The sequence below is a fragment of the Bos mutus genome, chromosome 8 (genome assembly GCF_027580195.1).
Source record: "Bos mutus isolate GX-2022 chromosome 8, NWIPB_WYAK_1.1, whole genome shotgun sequence".
NCBI lineage: Eukaryota > Metazoa > Chordata > Mammalia > Artiodactyla > Bovidae > Bos > Bos mutus.
In genome coordinates, this window is record NC_091624.1 from 85021669 (window position 1) to 85031962 (window position 10294).

A 10294-nucleotide genomic window follows, 5' to 3' on the forward strand; every position below is an offset into this window, starting at 1 on the left:
AAATGGCAACCCACTCCAGTGTTCTTGCCTGGAGAATCCCAGGGATGGGGGAGCCTGGTGGGCTGCTGTCTATGGGGTCACACAGAGTCGGACACGACTGAAGTGACTTAGCAGCAGCAGCAGCAGAGGTGTGACCTTGGTAAATTATCTCAGGGAAATAAGAATGGTAATAATAATAATGCTTTTCAATTATTGTATACTTATCATTGCCAGTGCTGCAATCATTACTTCATTTGGATTAATTCATCTCATACTTACACCTTATGAAGTAGACCTTGTAATCATCCCCATTTTACAGATGAGGAAGCTAGGCTTAGCAAGGTTCTCTGTGCTATACAGTAGGTCCTGGTTGGTTATCTAGTTTATACATACTAGGATGTATATGTTAATCCCAAACTCCTAGCTTACTCTTTCCCCACTTTCCCCTTTGGAAACCATAGTTTGTTTTCCATGTCTGTGAATCTCTTGCTGTCCTAGGCAAAGCTGTTCTCAGTTCACATGCTGTTAAAAATCTATCAATATTTATGCTATTCCAAAGAGAATACCACAACTTTACAGGTGCTTTCCATCTGAGCAAGTTTGAGAACATGTGTGTTTGTGTTTGGCACTTCATATTGCACACACACAATACGTTTTTCTCCCAGGAAAATTGTCCTTAGTTCATATGAAATTAAATATATCAGCATTTCATAATACATTACAAAGAATACCATAGATTTTCAGGTGCTTTCCATCTGGACAAATCTGTGTGGGTGGATGATGAAATTTTCTATAGGGTTTCTCCTAGCTCCTTTTGAAATTCTTCATTTTTTAAAGTGTTTCCTTAAATTGTTCCTTCTGCTCATCCTCCTCTTGCCATTTTTTAAAAACCCAGTTTCAGCTCTTTTATCCTGCCATCATCTGTTCTGTATGCAGCCAACTCAGGAGGGTTGTTTTGCTATGAGTAGAGTATAACACATGTAGGAAGGGCTGGATGTTTTCCAGTACCTCAGTACTGCCAGACTGTTCTACCATTTAGCTCAGGGCTCAGTCCTAGGAACTTGATTGAAGGTCTTATACAACATCTCATTCTAGTGTTTAGGCATAAATGTTGAAAGTCAATCAGTAATAGGATTTGCGTGTGTGTGTGTGTGTGTTGTAAATGAAAGATAAGGCTAGATAAAGCTAGATTTCCTGGAGGCCTTGTCTAGGCTTATCCCTGCTCTATGATCTTTGACAGCAGCTGGATTCTATACCTTACTGGAGTGGTTTTCTGTCTTGTCAATTTAGCAAGTTTGGAACTATTTTTCCTGGAATCTCTTTGCCTACATGGTACTGGGTTAAAGGTTGTGCCAAGAGTGTTTTGCACAAAATTTGGAAGGCACAGGTGAGGGCGTGGTCATTCTGTTCTAACGTTTGGTGGCAACAGGAACACTGCAGCTTGTGCACGTTATTGCTGATTGGCTAGTTCTAACCTGCCCTCCCACGGTCCAGTTTCTTTCTCTCCTTTGTCACATCCAGTATCTCCTTCTTCCTGCTAATCCTACTGCTCCATAGTGACTTCAGGTAGATGCAGAAGCAACACCCTTCATAGATTCTCCAGCTTCCACAATTGTGTAAAGTCTAATCCCTGTAATAAATTTTTCAGTCCACAGTGCTCATGGTGATTCTGCTTTGCTGATGGAACTCTACGTTGGTTTTCCAACCTTGCTTTTCCATATAGAAATCTATTAACATTAGGAAGAAACACATCCAAGCCTTTTCTCTGCCCAGAGCAGTCCTTCAGGAGAATGCAGTTGATCTTGCTTTTCTCAAGAGCATTGCTGTCTGATATGACTCAGAGCACCACTCTTGGAAGTAGATACAGATTGGAGGAAATGGATACAGAGATGAAAAGAAAACATTCACTCAAAAGGTCATTTCTGCTGCTGCTGCTGCTGCTGCTACTGCTAAGTCGCTTCAGTCGTGTCTGACTCTGTGCGACCCCATAGACGGCAGCCCACCAGGCTCCCCCATCCCTGGGATTCTCCAGGCAAGAACACGGGAGTGGGTTGCGATTTCCTTCTCCAATGCATGAAGGTGAAAAGTGAAAGTGAAGTCGCTCAGTCATGTGTGACTCCTAGCGACCCCATGGACTGCAGCCTACCAGGCTCCTCCATCCATGGGATTTTCCAGGCAAGGGTACTGGAGTGGGGTGCCATTGCCTTCTCCCGTCTCTGCACTGGCTTCCAATTTATGCCTCATATCCTCTAATTTTCAGAGTGCTGCTTCAGTTTGGTCTTGTGATTTCTGTGGTGCCTTCAATCTCAGGAACTAAAGATCAGTGTTGGAGATATGTCAGTGGTTACTGGAACAACTCATTTCATCATAAATGAAACACTACTTATTACTTGTGCTATAAAGAAGAAGTTGAACTTTTGATGAAAGGCTCATGGGACTGGGAGTGGGTCATTACTGTTTTTCCAAGCAAACAATCACAGAAAACAGGAGCTTCTCCTTAAACCTACCACCACTCTGAGAATAGGGATAGGCTATGATTCTTTACCCAGAAATGGGAGACTGAATGTCAGAAATGTCTTTACTTTCAAGGAAGCCTACAGCCTGGACTTTCTTTTTTTTAAATTTAATTTTAGGGTTAGGGCTCATTGCTGCTCTGCCACCTCTAGCAGTCAGAGCCAGAACTCAGTTGTCCTTGTACCAGGCTAATATTTTACAAACTTCACTTATTTATATACCTGCCTTCATAATTTCATACACCTGTGTTTTTTTAACTTAATAATTTCTACTTGAACTCAAGTATATTGACCATATTTCATTGAATCTAATGTAGGATCCATTACAAGATACACCTTTATTTTTTGTGCCACCAAGAAAAATATTGTTTTTTCAAACTAAATTGCACAATTCCTTATCTTAGAAATTTTATCTTCCATGTATTGAAAGTGCTCGTTTAGATTTCCCCTCAGCCCTGAATGAGTTTTCTAACTATTTCCTGTGTGTGTGTGAGCTAACTCCCTTCAGTCATGTCCAACTCTTTTCGACCCTGTGGACTGTAGCTCACCAGGCTCCTCTGTCCATGGGATTCCACAGGCAAGAATATGGATTGAGTTACCACTCCCTTCTCCAGGGTATCTTCCTGACCCAGGGATTGAACCTGGTTGCATTGCAGGCAAGAATACTGGAATTGGTTGCCATGCTCTCATTCAGGGGATCTTCCAGACCTAGGGAGTGAACGTGCATCTCTTAATGTCTCCTGCATTGGCAGGAATGTTCTTTACCACTAATGCCACCTGGGAAGCCCCAACTATTTTCAGTTAAAAAAAAATGTCTTTATGATTTGTGTACATAGCTGATGAATATTAACACTGAGAAACTAGCCCAAATAAATCCACTTTTCCTTGCAGTAGGCTTGTCCAATGCAAGACTTCTGAGTTTTCAATCCAAGGAGTCCCAGCTTTGTGTATGGAGTAGAGAAGAACAGGACAAGGAACCTGGATGGGCTGAGCTGGAGAGAAGGGTTCGGGAGGGGTTGTGAGTAGCTACCTTAGAGCTGCTTTGCTTTGCTCCATGGAACAAGGAGGCAGCTAGAGGCAGCAAAAGACACATCCTGATTTCAGAGGTATTAAAATGTGAAAAAAAAATGCACCTTAGACTCAACAAAATAATTTCTTAAAAAGGAAACGTTATATTGCCACCAGAGCCAGAAAACCTTATAGCTTCCTAGATATATAAACAGAATGTAATACAATAAAATAGATGATATTAATCTTTAACTAGACACTGTAACTGTGGAGGCTCTCTACCCGGGACATGCTCTAAAAAGGGACATTTGTCAGTGTTAAATCATGTTGGTACCAAACAAAGACTTTCTTCTTCGTTTAATGAGAAGGACTGGAAGAGTTGGAAAGTTAATAACCTTTGCAGCTGAGACTCAGTGTTAATTAATGCTGAGTCTGGGAACCGTCAGAAACCATGTCAGTAGATACCACTAGTAGTTTGCAGCTTACACTCTGTCCTTGATCTTTTCTGTTCTTGTCTGCCAGCAAGAGCACTAACAAGTAGACCAGGAAAGATGAAAAAAAGTTTTTTATCAGGTCCAAGCAAGGATGAGTAGATAAGAGGGATAAGTCACAGCTGGAAAAATGAGTCCTTATGTAACTTCAGAATTGGCAGAACAATCTGCTGAACTGACTGCTAAGTCGCTTCAGTCGTGTCCGACTCTGTGCGACCCCATAGACGGCAGCCCACCAGGCTCCCCCATCCCTGGGATTCTCCAGGCAAGAACACTGGAGTGGGTTGCCATTTCCTTCTCCAATGCATCAAAGTGAAAAGTGAAAGTGAAGTCGCTCAGTCGTGTCTGACTCTTAGTGACCCCATGAACTGCAGCCCACCAGGCTCCTCCGTCCATGGGATTTTTCAGGCAAGAGTACTGGAGTGGGGTGCCATTGCCTTCTCCAGCTGAACTACTTACTGAAGCACTATTGTATTAGATTTTTTGAGTTCGTAACAACTTACCTCAAATTTAGCAATTCGAAACAACATCTATCTATTAGCTCTGTCTGTGGGAGAAGTCTTACCTAGAATGTTCAGTAGAGTTTTCTGTTTAGGGTCTTATAAGGAGTCAGTCATGCTGAGCTCTTATCTGGAGTATCAGGGGAAAAATTTGCTTCCAAGCTTATTTAGATTGTTGGCAGAATTCAGTTCCTTGTGATTGCAGGGCTGAAGTCTTCAGTGTTTTCTTATTGACCAAGGTCCTTGCCTCATGGATCCTTCATCTTTGAAGCATGTCAAACCGTTGTTTTTGACAGTGATTTTCTCTTCTGTTAGTAGTCAGAGCAAACTTTGCTTTAAAGGGTTCATGTGATTAGATCAGGATTTTACAACTGCAAAATACTATCTGCGTTAACATTTGATTGAACAACCAGAGGCAGGAATCTTGATGGGCCATCTTTAGAATTCTGCTACCAGAGTTGCCCTTTGAGAACAAGCTGAACTGCATAGAAATAAAAATGAGACCCTTGATATGTTTCCATAATAATTTTGGACAGAATTAAAAATGGACTTTAAACTAAGATGTCTTTTTGTGGGTAAAACTATAGCTAGTCTCGGAAATAAATCACAAGTCATAACAGATACAGAGGAATTAACCTATTTATATTATGTGAACACAAGTTACGAATTTCACTTAGAAATAACAAACAAATAAAGTATCTAAATCTCCACCTTTCTGTTTTCTGAGATGCTCCTAAACACTAATAGAGGGTTTTTTTTTTTTTGCTGTTAAATCTTGAACTGGGGTCAATTTTCATAATCAAATTAATTCTCTCATCTTTTAAAAAGAATTTTGGGGCTGAAAATATCGATATTTAAGTATGTGAACTGCACATATGCACTTTTATCTGTGTCTGCTTAAAAGCTGGAATCAACAGCTGACCTCTCACTTTATTACTCAGAACTCAGTCACTGTAGGAACACAGAGAAGTTCAAAGATACAACATGATTTTGAAGCCAAAATACACTAACTTCTTCCTATTGAAAGGAGACGGTTGTGTCCCACTGAGATGATGGAGTTCAGGCTGCATCGAAAGTTCAGGCAGGCCTGCGGTAGCCCCTCCCCGCTCTGCAGTATGCAGCTTCTATCTGGTGCTCCCCAGAGCGGGGAATTTACCACAAACACTGCCTTGGGGAACAGTGTTAGCAGCTGAGAAACTGCAGAAACAAGCTGCTTCTCAGTGAATCCCAGATATTATCAGAATGCAATAAAATAATTAAAATCCTAATTAAGTAGTTTCTCATCTGGTCCATTTGAAGATGCTCCAAAACGATCAGATTTAAGGCATGATAAACAGCTGAAGTGTTGAATGTGCTTGTTAGTTAAAACCTTTGTCAGAGGTCAGGTCTATATGTGAAATATGAAATGAATTTAGGCGCTATCTGTGTAATTCAAAGCCAAAGCAATTTTGCTTGTGTTATTTGTATTTTTCAAGTGAAAAACCTATCTTTCTTTTACTTAATTTTTTGCACAAGTATGGATTCATCATTTTTTAGCATAGTATTCTCTCAGGATTAGTTTTCAAATTCCTAAATGATATGGAGAATATGGGAAATGGGCTGAAAAAAATCTGAAGAATACAATGAAGTTTTAAATTCTAATTAGTCAAAAATTTTCATTTTTAACTATAAAATTATAAAGCTATATATGTTATAATGCGTTGTATTGTGTATGATGTGGTTTAGTCGCTAAGTTGTGTTCCACTCTTGAGACCCCATGGACTACAACCTGCCAGGCTCCTCTGTCCATGGGATTCACTGGGCAAGAATACTGGAGTGCACTGCCAATTCCTTCTCCAGGGGATCTTCCCGACCCAGGGATCAAACCTGGGTCTCCTGCATTGCAGGCAGATTCTTTACCAACTGAGCTAGGAGGGAAGCCCATATAGCCTTGTATTAATTTTATGCTAATAGCTTAAATACAAAATATATGACATCTGTTTATCTTTAGAAGTGAAATTTAATCTTGGCTCTCTACTTTGGAGTCTGATTATCTTCTGGGTATCTTCTCTCAGTTTTACTCTATTTCCCCTTTTATATGAATCCAGTAAGAAACGAACATTCTGTGTTTTCCAGAAATGTAGTTTCCTAGAAAACATTTGTTAGAATTATACTGTAGAAAATGCGTCTAACAAGACTAAGTATTCTAATCCATAACCTTTGACCTGTGTGTATGTATGTAGGGGGTATACGCTACAGATTCCTCAAAAGTAATTTATGTTATTGCTTTGAAATTGCTATTTAGAGGTGAATACACTTACCTATATTTAGAATTTTAAGTATGAGTAGTGTCATACTCAATTTTATATCCAGGCAATTTTTCCCCCTTTTTTTTTGGCAGCTGATTTTTTTTTTTTTTTTTGTAATTGCACTACTTCACAGTCATATGGGAAACTAGTTTGGTCCAGCCAGCTACCCTTCTCCCAACATGCTCTGGGGGAATGGCATGGAGTGAGAGGCCACCCTCTGCAGTGTACTGCCGCCCATGCACACCCAAGGGGGAAGGGAGGCACTCGGAAATTGTGTAAACCCCTGCCTCTGGATAGAGGAGTGAGGGCAGATGGCAGCACTCCTGGCACCTCCCTGCCCCGGGTGACGCCGGGTCTGGGCGGTTCAAATGGCCAGTCCAGGCAGGCCCCAACTTGCCCTACTCCAAAACTCTGCGCTGCTCTCCTAGTAGACACCAGGGACTTATTTTCTAACCAGGAGAAGGGGCAGGGTCTGGGTGGAGCAACAGCCACCTCCAGCCTTTTTCTGCAGAGGCTCAGGGAGACCGCCCTGCTTCCAAAAGTTATGCCTGACCTCCAACTCCAGCCAGGCTGAACCCTGGGAAGGTTAACTGAAGATAAGAAGGCATGGAGGGGGAAACCAGGATGCTGGGTGAGTAGGGTGGGTTGAGTTTTACATTGGTTGTTGTTTAGTCACTAAGTTGTGTCCCGATTCTTTATGACCCCATGCACTGTAGCCCTGTAGGAGCCCGCCAGCCTCCTCTGTCCAGGGGATTTTCCAGCCAAGAATACTGGAGTGGGTTACTGTTTCCTACTCCATATATCCAGGCAAATTTTTTAAAAGAAGCATGCATCTCTGGTGATTCTCCCCATTTTCAGATTCTCCCTGACCTTGTTTGTTTTGCCAAACCTTGCCCCTGGGAGTCTTATCAATTTGTTGTTTCGTCTTTTCTGATTCTTCCTCCCACTCTATTAAAAATCGAATAAATTTGACTCATAACATTGTGTAAGTTTAAACAATCTAATTTAAAAATGGGCAGAAGAACATTTTTCCAAAGGGGTTATCAAAATGGTCAACAAGCACATGAGAGATATTTCTAGTCATCTAGAAATCATCTAGTCATCTAGTCATCATCATCAACAAGCAAATCAATTTATACCTGTTAGAATGGCTGTCATCAGGATGAGAGACAGCAGGTGATGGTGAGTGTGTGGAGAAAAGGGAACACTTGTACATGGTTGGTGGGAATATAAATTGGTCCAATCACTGTGGAAAAACAAGATGGAGTTTCCTCAAAAAACTAAAAATATATGTATCATATAACCCAGCAATTCTACTTCTGTGTATGTACCCAAAATAAGTGAAAACAAAATTTCTACCACATATTTGCATTCCATGGTTATCGCAGCACTATTTACAATAGACGAGATGAGGAGACAACTCAAATACCCATCAGAGGATGAATGGATCCAAAGGGTGTGGGGCATATACACAATGGAATATAATTCAGTCTTGAGAAAGGAGGATATCTTCTTCCTGCTCTTTCTCTCTTTTACAAACTTTTTCTGTGGAGAAGAGATTAGTGTTTCAAAGCATGAACCTTGGAACTGGACTGCCTGGTTTGAATCCCAGTTGTGACACTTATAAACCATATGATATTGAGGAAATCACTTAATCAGTCTTGCTTGTTTCTTCAAACTGGAAAAATGAGGAGAATGTTAACACTAATCTTGGACTGCCTACTTGTTTAAGTATTTCCTTGGTTACATTCCTAAAAGTTAATTCCTAGTTAAAACTATATATACATTAAAATGTATTACACAAAGAATCATTACACAAAGAATACTTGGAAGTTGTAAAAAAGCCCAATCATTAAAATACATTCAAATATATATTTGTCTACTCACACTCCCCATTTTAAGTGTTGCTAGAGTGAAATTTTAAAGATATTTAATATTTTCCTTAGGATAATTCCTAGATATCACATTTCTAGATCTAAGATGTGCATTTTGAAAACTCTGACAACAAAAATGAACTTAATTACAAGACAGAAACAGACCCCCAGACATGGAAAACAAACTAATGGTTACCAAAAAGGAAAGGGAGTGAAGGAGAAATAAACTGGCAGTATGGGATTAGCAGATACAAACTACTATATATAAATAGATAAACAACAAGGTCCTACTGTATAGCCCAGGAATATTCAGTATTCTGTAATGAGCCATAATGGAAAAATACCACAAAGAATATGTATATATGTATCGCTGAATCACTTTGCTGTATACCAGAAACTAACACAACATTGTAAATTGACTATACTTCAATAAAAAGAAGAAAGGAAAGCTCTGACATACACTGCCAAATTGCCCTTTCTTCCGGCCATACATGAATTCTGTTTTCCCTGATCTAGTCCAATAACAGATACTACCAAATAAAAAAGATCTTTGCCAGTTTGGTAAGTGAAAAGTTGTAACTTTAAAAAAAAGTTGTACTTTTGATTTGTGCTGCTGTCAAATGCCTTAAAATCATTGGATTTATTTCATTTTGGGCAAATTATCTGTTCATAACTCGTTTACTTTTTCTATTAAGTCATGCTTCAGAGACTGGCTAGCTCTTTAGCAAACTCATTTAATGCTTCTCCTAAGCACACAGCTAGACTACCATTTACTAGCCTCCCATGCAGTTGTGTAAGAAAATATCACACCGAGCTCTAGCCCAGGCTGTAATAAACCTCTACAGGTCACAAGTTTGGTACAGGTCTCACCAGGCTAAAGTCCAAGTGTCAGAAGGGTTTGTATTCCTTTCTGCAGGCCCTAGAGGAGAGAGAATCTGATTTCTTGCTCGTTTTGTTTGCTGGCCGAATTCATTTCCATGTGGTGATAAGACTGCCGTCCTCTTTTAGTTTGCTGCCACTCAGGTGAGGGCTGTTTCTAACTTCTAGAAATACCAACATTCTTTGACTGTCACCTCCCCTTGTCCACCTTTGAAATCAGCGATGGCAGTCCCTCTCATGCTGCAAGTTCTCCTGCTACATCTCTCTGACTCATGCTTCGGCCTTCTTCTTCCACTTAAAGGGCCAATGTGATTGCACTGGGCACACCTGGATGATACCGGATAATCTCCCCATTTTAAGGTCAGTGGATTAGCAACCTCAATGCCAACCTTGGTTTCCTTCTGCAATGTAAGGTAATATATTCATAGACATAATACAAGTAAGCAAAGATACTGGAGCCAAAATCCTGCTGACCACATACTCTCTTTCTCTCCCTTTCCAGAATGTAATGTGTAGGACAAGTATCATAACCTTTGTTTAGACCAGTGCTTGGCACAAGTAGTGTAGCTAAGAGTTATTGATGAATATATGAAGAAAATTTCCATCAAATCACTTGAAAATACTGTATCATTAAGCCTGCATTCCAGTATCCTTGTATTTCAGTAACCATTCTGTGCAGCTTTATATGGTTTTGAGATAAAAAAATAACATGTTTTCCAAAACATACCATTAACTTTGGTAAAATACTTTTTTAAAAATATG